Source organism: Ascaphus truei, chromosome 2 (assembly GCF_040206685.1).
Source record: "Ascaphus truei isolate aAscTru1 chromosome 2, aAscTru1.hap1, whole genome shotgun sequence".
In the NCBI taxonomy this organism is placed as follows: Eukaryota; Metazoa; Chordata; class Amphibia; order Anura; family Ascaphidae; genus Ascaphus; species Ascaphus truei.
The window spans coordinates 366050514-366061528 of NC_134484.1; positions in this window are offsets into that span (position 1 = coordinate 366050514).

An 11015-nucleotide genomic window follows, 5' to 3' on the forward strand; every position below is an offset into this window, starting at 1 on the left:
TGAGGTTGGGGGGGTGGTGGTGGAGGGGGGTGTTTGTAAGAGGCAGTGCGGTAAGTGTTAGGTGCTTAGAAGCATTCCCAAAGGTCACTGAGGGGTGGGACAATGTGGCAGTGGTGTTGGCCAAAGGCCAATGAGAGTCAGTGAGGGGTGGGACAGTGGGGTGAGGGGTGGGACAGTGTGGCAGTGGTGTTGGCCAAAGGCCAATGAGAGTCAGTGAGGGGTGGGACAGTGGGGTGAGGGGTGGGACAGTGTGGCAGTGGTGTTGGCCGAAGGCCAATGAGAGTCAGTGAGGGGTGGGACAGTGTGGTGAGGGGTGGGACAGTGTTGAGGTGGAGTGACAGGCCAAAGGTGCAATGTGATTGGCCCTAGGGACACAGGGCATGCAGACAAACATACAGACATTTCAGAAATATATAGTAGATATACACACCACACATACATATATACACACCACACATTATATACTATATATATATATATATATATATATATATATATATATATATATATATATATATACACACACATATATATATATATATATATATATATATATATATATATATATATATACACACCACACATACACACACATATATACATATATACACACACACACACCACACATATATACACACACACCACACATATATACACACACACCACACATATATACACACACACACACACACACACACACACACACACACACACACACCCTGCAGCCCGTTTTTCTCACACACACACACACACACACACACACACACACACACACACACACACACACACACACACACACACACACACACACACACACACACACACACACACACACCCTGCAGCCCGTTTTTCACACACACCCTGCAGCCCGTTTTTCACACACACACACACACACACACACACACACACACACACACACACACACACACACACACACACACACACACACACACACACACACCCTGCAGCCCGTTTTTCACACACACACACACACACACACACACACACAACACACACACACCCTGCAGCCCGTTTTTCTCACACACACACACACACACACACACACACACACACACACACACACACACACACACACACACCCTGCAGCCCGTTTTTCACACACACACACACACACACACATACACACACACACACACACACACACACACACACACACACACACACACACACAACACACACACACACCCTGCAGCCCGTTTTTCACACACACCCTGCAGCCCGTTTTACACACACACACACACACACACACACACACACACACACACACACACACACACACACACACACACACACACACACACACACACACACACACACACACACACACACACACACACACCTTGGTGCTGTCTGGTGGCTCTGCAGTTGCAGCCCCATTGGATGGGAGCGGTCACGTGACCGCTCCTCTGCTTCCCCTCAGAGGTTTTTTTTTTTTTTTTTAAATGAGCTAGCAGCCCTTGTTTCCCGCTGCTGGCGGCCCTGATCGCGGCGCCCCTCTAGCCAAGCCGCGGCGCCCTCAGTTTGGGAAACACTGCTGTACCTGATTCGGCAGTCTGTGGTAGCAGACGTGAAGGTTTTGATAGCTGTGAAGCGTGGCCCCAGAGCAGGTTGAGGATTAGAGGATTAGGTGTTGCAAAAGCAAAGCATGAGGGGTGGGACAGTGTGGAAGTATTAGGGCATTGGTGTTGGACGCAGGCCAATGAGAGGTGTGCGGGGGCGGGCATTGGACGCAGGCCAATGAGAGTCAGTGAGGGGTGGGACGCAGGCCAATGAGAGGTGTGCGGGGGCGGGCATTGGACGCAGGCCAATGAGAGTCAGTGAGGGGTGGGACAGTGTGGCATTGGTGTTGGACGTAGGCCAATGAGAGGTGTGCGGGGGCGGGCATGGCCTGAGCAGGAGTGACAGGCCCAAGGTCCAATGCGATTGACCCTTGGGACTCAGACATACAGTGATTTCACAAATATATAGTAGATAAAAGTATACACAGGGGAGAGAATTTAAAAAGAGCTCTCCTTTCCAAAATGAAAACTGACAGTACATTTTATCACAGTGCTGGAGAGTAATATGCCCCGTAGGAGGGCTGTCTTATACAATGGAAAAAACAGGAATTATACACAAAATGCGAAAAAAAAACCTTATTTAAGCTACAATATATGTTTTGCAAGCTTGCTAACCTTTACCCTATATTTCTGCAGATGTCGGGGGCCTTGTGGATTCCTAAGGAGTGAACGTTTCGCAGCCTTGGGTATGCAGCTGTGAGATAAGAGAAGTGGCGCCTTTCTCAGTAATCCCACAAACTATGGGAATGACTTTGAGACAACTTTCTTTGAGAGTCCAAGAATTATTGTGGATCGGCCTTTGCAAGGAGCCATGCTTTGCACAATCTCCCTGCACGCAACTCACATACATACAAGCAAACAGACAAAATGGCTGCTAAATCAAAATGGTGGTGATGATATCTCACTTTCAAATAGCCGGAGCCACACAAAGGATATTCCCTTTTATCACCATGAATGCAAATCATTTCAATTTTCTGTATATTATCTATTTTCACGTTAGGTATTACAGGCTTTGCTACTAAGTTGAGCATACTTCCTGAATCAAACAGTGCTCTAGACATTTTCCCATTCACCTTCACATAGCACAAATGAAAATTATTACCACCATCATTATTATTAGATCCAATACAGCCACAAAATGAGTATGGTCCCATCTTTTCACCCATATTGCATTCCATGAGTTCATCTTTAATTGGGCAGTCCTTGACTGTATGACCAACCTCATTACATTTAAAACATGTTATAATATAATCTGGCCCCCAATAAGTTCCTTTTCCAGATTTGTTACATCTGAATGCGCCCGCGGCTCCTGGAGTAGTGTCAATGGGATCTTGGGAATATTCCTATTGCTCTCTAGTTTCCCTTAAACCCTGAACAGTCTTACCAGGTCTTGCGAGATCCTGGGCCTTGGAATTGCTGGTTTGTTCAGCTGGAGCAGGGTGTAGGAGTTCTCCTGCAGCGACATATCTCTCCACCAAAGCAATCAGTTGGTCTGCGGTATGGGGGTTGCTTTGACTGACCCACAACGCAGGGTAGCAGAAAGGCGCCGTAGAAAGTGGTCCATCACTAAAAGCTCCACAATGTGGCTGACTCAGTTAACCTCAAGTTTAAGCCACTTTCGGGCAAGATATATGAGGTCAAACATTTGGGATCTTGCAGCCTTGTCAGGAGAATACAACCATAAGTGGAACCTTTGAGTCCATATTGCAGCGGTCACTCCCAGGCGTGCCATAATTTCATCCTTCAACTTGTTGCAGTCGCTGGCTTGTGCCAGTTCTAGGTCACTGTAGGCCTTTTGAAGTTCTCCACTCAGGAACAGTGCCAGCATGCTGGCCCACTCAGCTGCCTGCCATCCCTCTCTTTCTGCTGTACACTCAAACGTCAGAAGGTACACCTCAACATCCCCTGTTGCAGCTCACGGATGGCACCTTGCTGTTCCTCACGGGTCACTCTGAGTGCCTCAGCGTGTATCCTGTTGGTCTCTTGCTGTGCAGCTGTAGCCTGCTGTTGGGCAGCAGTATACACACATATACATACATATACAAAATTGCAAAGAGCAATTCCTTCTGACATTGCTCCAAAAACCACCCCAAGAATTACTCACCATTGCAAACAATGCAAATCTGTTGCAGAGCATTTGTTTTCATTGATGCAAATACCTTTATGTGCAACATGAAACCAATACTCAAGGGGTTGTTTAGCAAAGTGGACCAAAAACACACCAGATTAATTAGAGTAACATGTTCCCACTTAAATCCATGGGCTTTTAGTCTGTGATAAACCTGGCAATGTATTTATTTCACCAGTTTTGCTGCCCTAAGACTTTGATAAATGACCCCCTCAGTGTCTGTGTAATTCTACAATGTCCAAAATGACCCTTAATTTGTCTCCTTAAATTGCTTAGCGTGCTATGTGATAATTCCTACAATGTTAATAACTTGCTGGCTCACTAATTGAGTATTGCATACAAATCACAGTTAGAGATAAAGACCCTCATAGGACCAAATAGAAATATTGACTGTTATATGTTAATATTAGGATAGGAGACTGTCACCTTAAAAATCAGTTAAGTATAAGCATTAAAAAAATCTTTTTGAAAGTTTGAAAATTCCCCATTGTTTTCTGAATGGGTGATTGTCCTGTCAGATTTATTCACCCTCCTTGAATGTAAAATATTAGCATATTTTCAAACATTTCCTAATTAAAATAAATAAATACTTATACTTGTGTATTTTTCAAGTGATCAATCATCAAGGTTTCATCTATTATATATAGCCCTGTCTTAGTTCAATATGATCCCAATCGGGCTGTACCTTTAAGTGAAATTGCCCTTTAGAGTGCCTTGGCATGGTTACTGATGTGGGTCACATGCGTATATCTGAAATGTCAAGTGAATGGGCCGGAAGGGGTCTTCTGTCATTGGACTTGTCATTTCTCTCCCTTTCCTCTGTATGACAAACCTCAGGCAGCTCTGAATTAGCATAAACCTCCTTGGTTTGCAGATATATGCATCACCTGCAAGGAACCTGATTAACACCTTTCTTTGATTTGACACAGCAGCATACAGGAAAAATTGTTTGATGAGCATCTCGGGAGTTTGATTGATAGTTTCCCATGAACAGTGGGAGGTTAATTGGATGGGTATATAGTCCTACCTTTACAAAGATGACAGCATTTCATTTCCAGTTCTTTGAACCATACTTCGTCATTTCAAAGGGACACTAAACAATAGCAAATCTAGATATGTACAGTAATACACTGACACAGTCATTTATCAAAGTCTTCCAGGTGCATAGCTGGTGCAAATAAAAGCACCACATTTATCAAGGAAAAGCATTTCCATTCCACTCGTGGGATTTTCTTCATTGATAAGTCTGGTTCAGTATTTTGGCCCCAGCTTTGCAGCCTTTGATAAATGACCTATTAGGGTCATTTAGTCTCACTGTAGCAAAACTTGGCCAAAAAGTGGTGCAAGACTGGAATTGTATTTATCCAAGTGAAAGTCGTATTAAAGGATATTTATTTGATAAATCTAGTGCTATTTATTGCTACTGGAATAGGTGGGGAGCACTCATGAAAATCCTGATATTACTGCCCTGGGTGCTAGACAAGCTTCAATTAACCAGATGTACTGCAGCAGAAAGGTTCAAGAATCCACAGTCTCATGGACTTAATAAGACTATTTATTAGTCGCACAAGTCAGATGCAATACTTGGACAAATAACCCCATCCAAGTCTCATCTGTAAAACCGGTGCAAAAAATACACTAGCTCATTTCCAATTTTTGCTGGGAATATTCCTCCCAGACACCTTAGTATTGCGTGGCTTTTTTTCATATGCTGCCTGTTATTCATATATTTAATAGAACCTCTTTGCTGTTAGACAGCCTGCAATGCATTGCAATTTCTATGTAGTTCAGTGAGGGAGATACAGCATGTACAGTACATGCTTTCACATTTCTGTCCATAGCAGAACTGCAAAGGAAAAACAATAGTTCATTTTTTGTTTAAAAATATTGCTTTCACAGCAGTAATTCAGGTATTAACCCTTACACTTTTATATGCAGTTTGGGCCCTTCCGTCAGCATAATGGTTAAAATAAGAAGCCAGTGCTGTATATATATATATATATATATATATATATATATATATAAATAAAAGATCACTGACAGAATACAACATAACAAAATATATCATAACAAAGTTCCATAAAATAAACATTCTTATTTTTGTCTGAAATGAATGAAGCATTTTTACGGAACAGACTTGAAAAAATATTAATAAAATATTAGATCTTTCGCTGCTTTAGTCCCTACAGGGTTTCATAGGCTGCAGAGTCAAATGTGATCTAAATAGACAAAGCAACCAGTTTTAGAAGATACGTTTTACTGATCTCTAGAGCTCTGCAGGTGCAGCGGTGTAGCCACAGGGCATAACTCTGGTACCAAGTGATTTTCTGTGACATGAAAAAGTAGTGTCTGGTTTGCTTCCAGCTTGTAGAAAATGTGTGCGGCTTGTGGGCACCATAGAAATCCAAGGTGTTAATGTACCCGCTTGACTTATAACATCAAGTCGTAAGTAGAGGAGCAACTATTGCTTTTTTCTTTTTTTGTCGTGGTTTTTTGGCATATGGATTAGACGTCTGTTGTGGTAAATACTGTTGGATTAGAGTTAAAGTAAAATGTTAAACACATGCCAATAAAACAAATAATGACTGAAGGAAGACAGGGATGCCTTATCTGATGCTGCATAATGCAGTCTGCCGGACGCATTATCCGACGCCAGTCACCACTTTTCTGATGGTCACCACCGCCGATTAACATGGGAACCACAATCCAATGGTCCATTATCCGACGGCGGTTAGCGGGACGCATTCCGTCGGAAAAGCGAAGACCACTTGTATATGTATGTATATTGAACAATAAAGTGAAATACTTAGTATAGAACAGTCTTCATAACACTGAATACAGTGTTAACCATTCTCCAAGAACACAGGGGAAAAGAAAAAACACAAAATAGTGCAATTTGTTTTGAAAGCAAACGTTGTGAGTATAATCCGATTTCTCAATTCTTGAAAGAGATAGAAGTTTCTCTGCTTGTTCTCCTCCCAAATGAAGAAAGAAACGGATAATGGCCTAATACTGTTTTATGACACAGTTAAAAAGGTAAGAATTTGGATTGCACTCACATATTTACAAGGTAAAATCACATTGTGACCACTCTGGATCTGTTGAAAAATCGCTACCGATCTACACCTCTCACAGACACCGGACTCCTTTTCCCTGCAACGCCCACCAGATCAAAACACTTCCGGATAGACGTAAATCATGTATGGAGGTAGGGGAGGTTCCGATCCAGCATCTGGTCCAGGTGGGGGACCTCATCATTCGTAGCCCTACGCTTTTCACTGCATTGACCGCTGCTTCCTCGGGGGCTCAGTGATCTGTTGATACACCATCCTTGGTGTCTTCAATTAAACTTAGTGTCTTCAATTATCAACTAAAGGCACACAGTCCTTCGCTTGAATCACAGTATTTAACTAGATATGGTCACAATGCACAAGTGTTCAACAATGAATCCATTTATGTATGTAGCCTTTGTACCCCCCCCACCCCCTAAGTGAGATTGGGGTGGGTATGCTTCTTCAGCTACTTCACTAGGCTGAGTGCTCCATGTTGTTGTGGGGAGAAATAGGACAGGATCACAAGTTACCTTAGTTCTTGCTTGGAGCAGCGCCTCCAGTCAGCCTGGATCCTCTTTGATGACAGGGGATGACCCATACTGACACCTCTTTTCTTTTAACAGACAGTGAATCACACTCCTTTATATTTTCTTCGTCTTTATTGCATGCAGATCACATAACAGAGCCATTACATTCTTCCTTTCTAGATGTGCCCTGACTCAGGCTTTAGGCCCAGGTCAGACCTGTTGGACCTCTCCTCACATCTCCTTATGAGAAGGAGGGCAGGTGTTGCTCACTCTACAGAGGGAGGAGAGAGAATGACAAGAACCCAGAATTTGGGAAAGTGCCAATATTTATATCCTTTGGGGAGTGGCTGTAACTCTGACTCATAACAAGCCAGATCTGGATACTGATATGCCCTCACATCCAGTGTGTGGTCCAATCAGTACCCATCCCTCAGGTTGGCACTCTCTGACTGTTGCTAAGGCCCACTCTTAGATACGTTCTTATCCAAGATCTGCAAAAGCACACAAGGCCTTATGAAGGAATTATCCCATCCACTGCCTGCACCTTTCATGGCTTACATTGGTAGGGCCCAGGAAAAGACATAGCGGCCGGGAGGCTATGCTATATTTACATAAAGGTAATATAGTATACCTTAAAAGTATATAATAAATATATCCCATAATAAAATTCCACAATAAAAAACACAATATAATTATACAATGTTAAACATTTTTTGATTCAGGGCATAAACCTCCCCAGTTGGCACATTAAAAAGAGTGCCCACTAGAAGTGTTATGCCCATGAATCATTGAGACAGACCCAAATGATAGCAGGGATAAGAAAGGGGGAAAGAGAAGACAAATTAGTATATCTCACATTGTACGTACAGATATTTCCCTCTCTAACATATCAGGAATAGAGTGAAAGAGAATGAAGATCTATGTCATCATTAGATGGATTACAAAAAATGGGGAAGTTCAATAATATTAATGTCAGAACGACATTAGTTATGCTTATTAAATGTAAAATATATATATTAAAAAAAACACCATGTAGAGCTATTGTGTAACTCCATGGCACAGATAGAGATTTGAGGAGTAAATCTGCATGTCATCCACAAGTTTCACAATAGGTTTCCCAAATACTAGATTCATTGCATTGACACGTCATAAATCATAGTGTTTCTGATGCACATACAAGACATAACACTGGGCTGCCAACATGGGTTGAGAGCTGGGACAACTGTCCCGGGCTTCTGTTGGCTGCCAAGCCCCAGTTCTCCCCTGCTGCAGCCAGGCATTCACCCCAAACCCTCCCCTTTGCACGTCCGTGGACACTGGAAGTTGTGACCACCAGGAAGTCAGGCCAAACTTCTGCATCCACCTGCAGGATCAGTGTGGCACCGTAGGTACCCTCCAAAGGGGCCCCTACAAGGTAAAATCCTTGAGGGAGGGGCAGAGTGAGTGTGTATTGGGTGTGTTTGGTGAGGGGGATGAGAGTAGTTGGTGGGAATGAATGTGTGTGGGGGGAATTGTGTGAGGAAGGGGGATTGAGTGTCATGGTAGGTGGGGATTTAGTTTGGGGAGGGGGATGTTGAGTGTGAGGAGGGTAGGGGGGAATTGAGTGTGAGGAGAGGAAGGGGGAAATTGAGTTTAGGGGGATTGGGTAGGAGGAGGGGCATTGAGTTAAAGAGAAGGGGAAGAGTGAGTGAGCAAGAGAGGGCGTGTGAGAGGGGGTGTAAGAGAGCGAGCAGAGAGGTGTGCAAGAAGGGGGAGTGAGTGAGTAAGAATGGGGTAGTGACTGGGCAAGAGAGGGAGGAGGAAATGGAGTGTAAGCGAGGGAGGGGGGAGTCAGAGGGAATGAGAGAGTGGAGGAAGAGTGAGGGGGAATGAGAGAGGGGGTGGAAGAATAAGAGGGGGAGTGATAGACAGAGAGGTGAGAAATACATGCGGGGAGGGAGAGAAATAGAGGGGGTGAGGGACAGAGAGTGAGGAGGGGTGTGAAAGGGGGGGTGGAAGAAAAAGAGGGGGTACTCACAATGCCACTGACCTGGGGGGGGGAGGGGTGGTCCCAGTGGAAACTCTAGTACTGGGTCCCGGGAAAGCTGTGTGCAGCTCTGTGTATAGCTAAGCCTGAGACAAGGAAGCACAGAGTGGACCCACTCTGCTATTTCACTCTTTTGGACTCAGCAGCTTGAGGTTGCTGCAAGATTCTGCATTATGAAGCTATTTTATACCGTGCCAAACAGCAGATAATCTGTTGTTGAACTCAGCAGCATTATCCAAAACATAATCCAAAACATTATCCAACTGTTATCCTAAACATTATCCAAAACTAGGGTTCCCACATTTAAATTTTAATCATACTGGGCGCCGAAATCTAGTATGAAAGTTTTATGTCATAATGAGCAATGAATGATTTGTAAATGCTTCGAGTTGAATGGTATCTCCCGCTTGAGTGCTATATTCTTTTGTTTTTTATCACCTCTGCTCTTGCCTGGGTTGGGAAAGACGCGCACTGAATTAACAATTAGCAGTGGGTGAAAAAGTAACGCATATAGGGGTGCGTGTCATGGTATTATGAGATGAACAGGCAGTGTCCTAACTTTATTATTTTAATAATTTAGTAAGGCAACATCTATCAGAAAAGGTAACTATTATGCTCAAGTAGAAATCTATTATGCATCCCGACAGACCTTTCTGGGACAATGGGACAAGTCAATGAAATAATGGACAATTCCATATACTGTATATGGGATGTCTGGCAACCCTATCCAAAACCCACAGACTAGGTTAGCTCCCTCATAATCACCACTGCCTATAGTATTGTGCTACACTGCAACATTCCCATGCAAAAGCAGCACAGACAAACACAGCAAAATACCAATTCACATCTTTTTAATGCATCAAGCTTTGTGGGAATAAAGTCAAATGTAGACAAATAAGGATTTCCAAAAAAAGCACCTGCTACATAAAATGGGATGTAGTTTCATCTGTTCGATAAAAAAAAATTACATTTTATTTTGAAAGCCTGTTGTTTTTTTAAAATAATTTGTCACAGAGTCAGATGTTTCAGTCTATAGGATTTGAGATTTATTTGGATTTTCAAAATGCCTATCAGAGGTTATGTCACAAAGCAGTTAGGATTTGTCATCTACTTTCACCAGCCAGTGCACTTGAATCCTGCATCTCTAGGTCTGGGATTGCAAAAAGAAATATATATTTATGAAGAACTCACTGGAATGATGCTTTGACAATTTCATTCTTTATTGATTACACAGTACAGACCTCCACTGCATAACTTAAGGACAAAGGCCCCTATTCAATCTTCTGTTAATCTCCGTTTTCCTCTGCTCAAGAAGATTTCAGCTTTATTCTTTTTAATGGGAAGATTCCTTCATTGCATACTGAATGGGGGTATGGGAGCACTACTTCTGTACATCAATATGTATTTTAACGGTATTCTTTCTTCATATATATGAGTCATTTAGTTCAATACTTCGGCCCAAATATTTTAAGCCTACAATCACGTCACGGTAAACCAATTTCAATAGGTCCTACACTACCAATATTATACTGTCTTATATATCTCTTCAGCTGCATAGAGATAAGAGGAAACAAAATACTGCAGCTAAGAGCATGGGGTGCATGACATACTGTATGCGGTGCCTAAAGGGTTAACATTTAAGAAGCACTAAAGGTGCTATTTATGAGCTACAGTGCGGTTAAAACCAAAAGTGCCCTAATA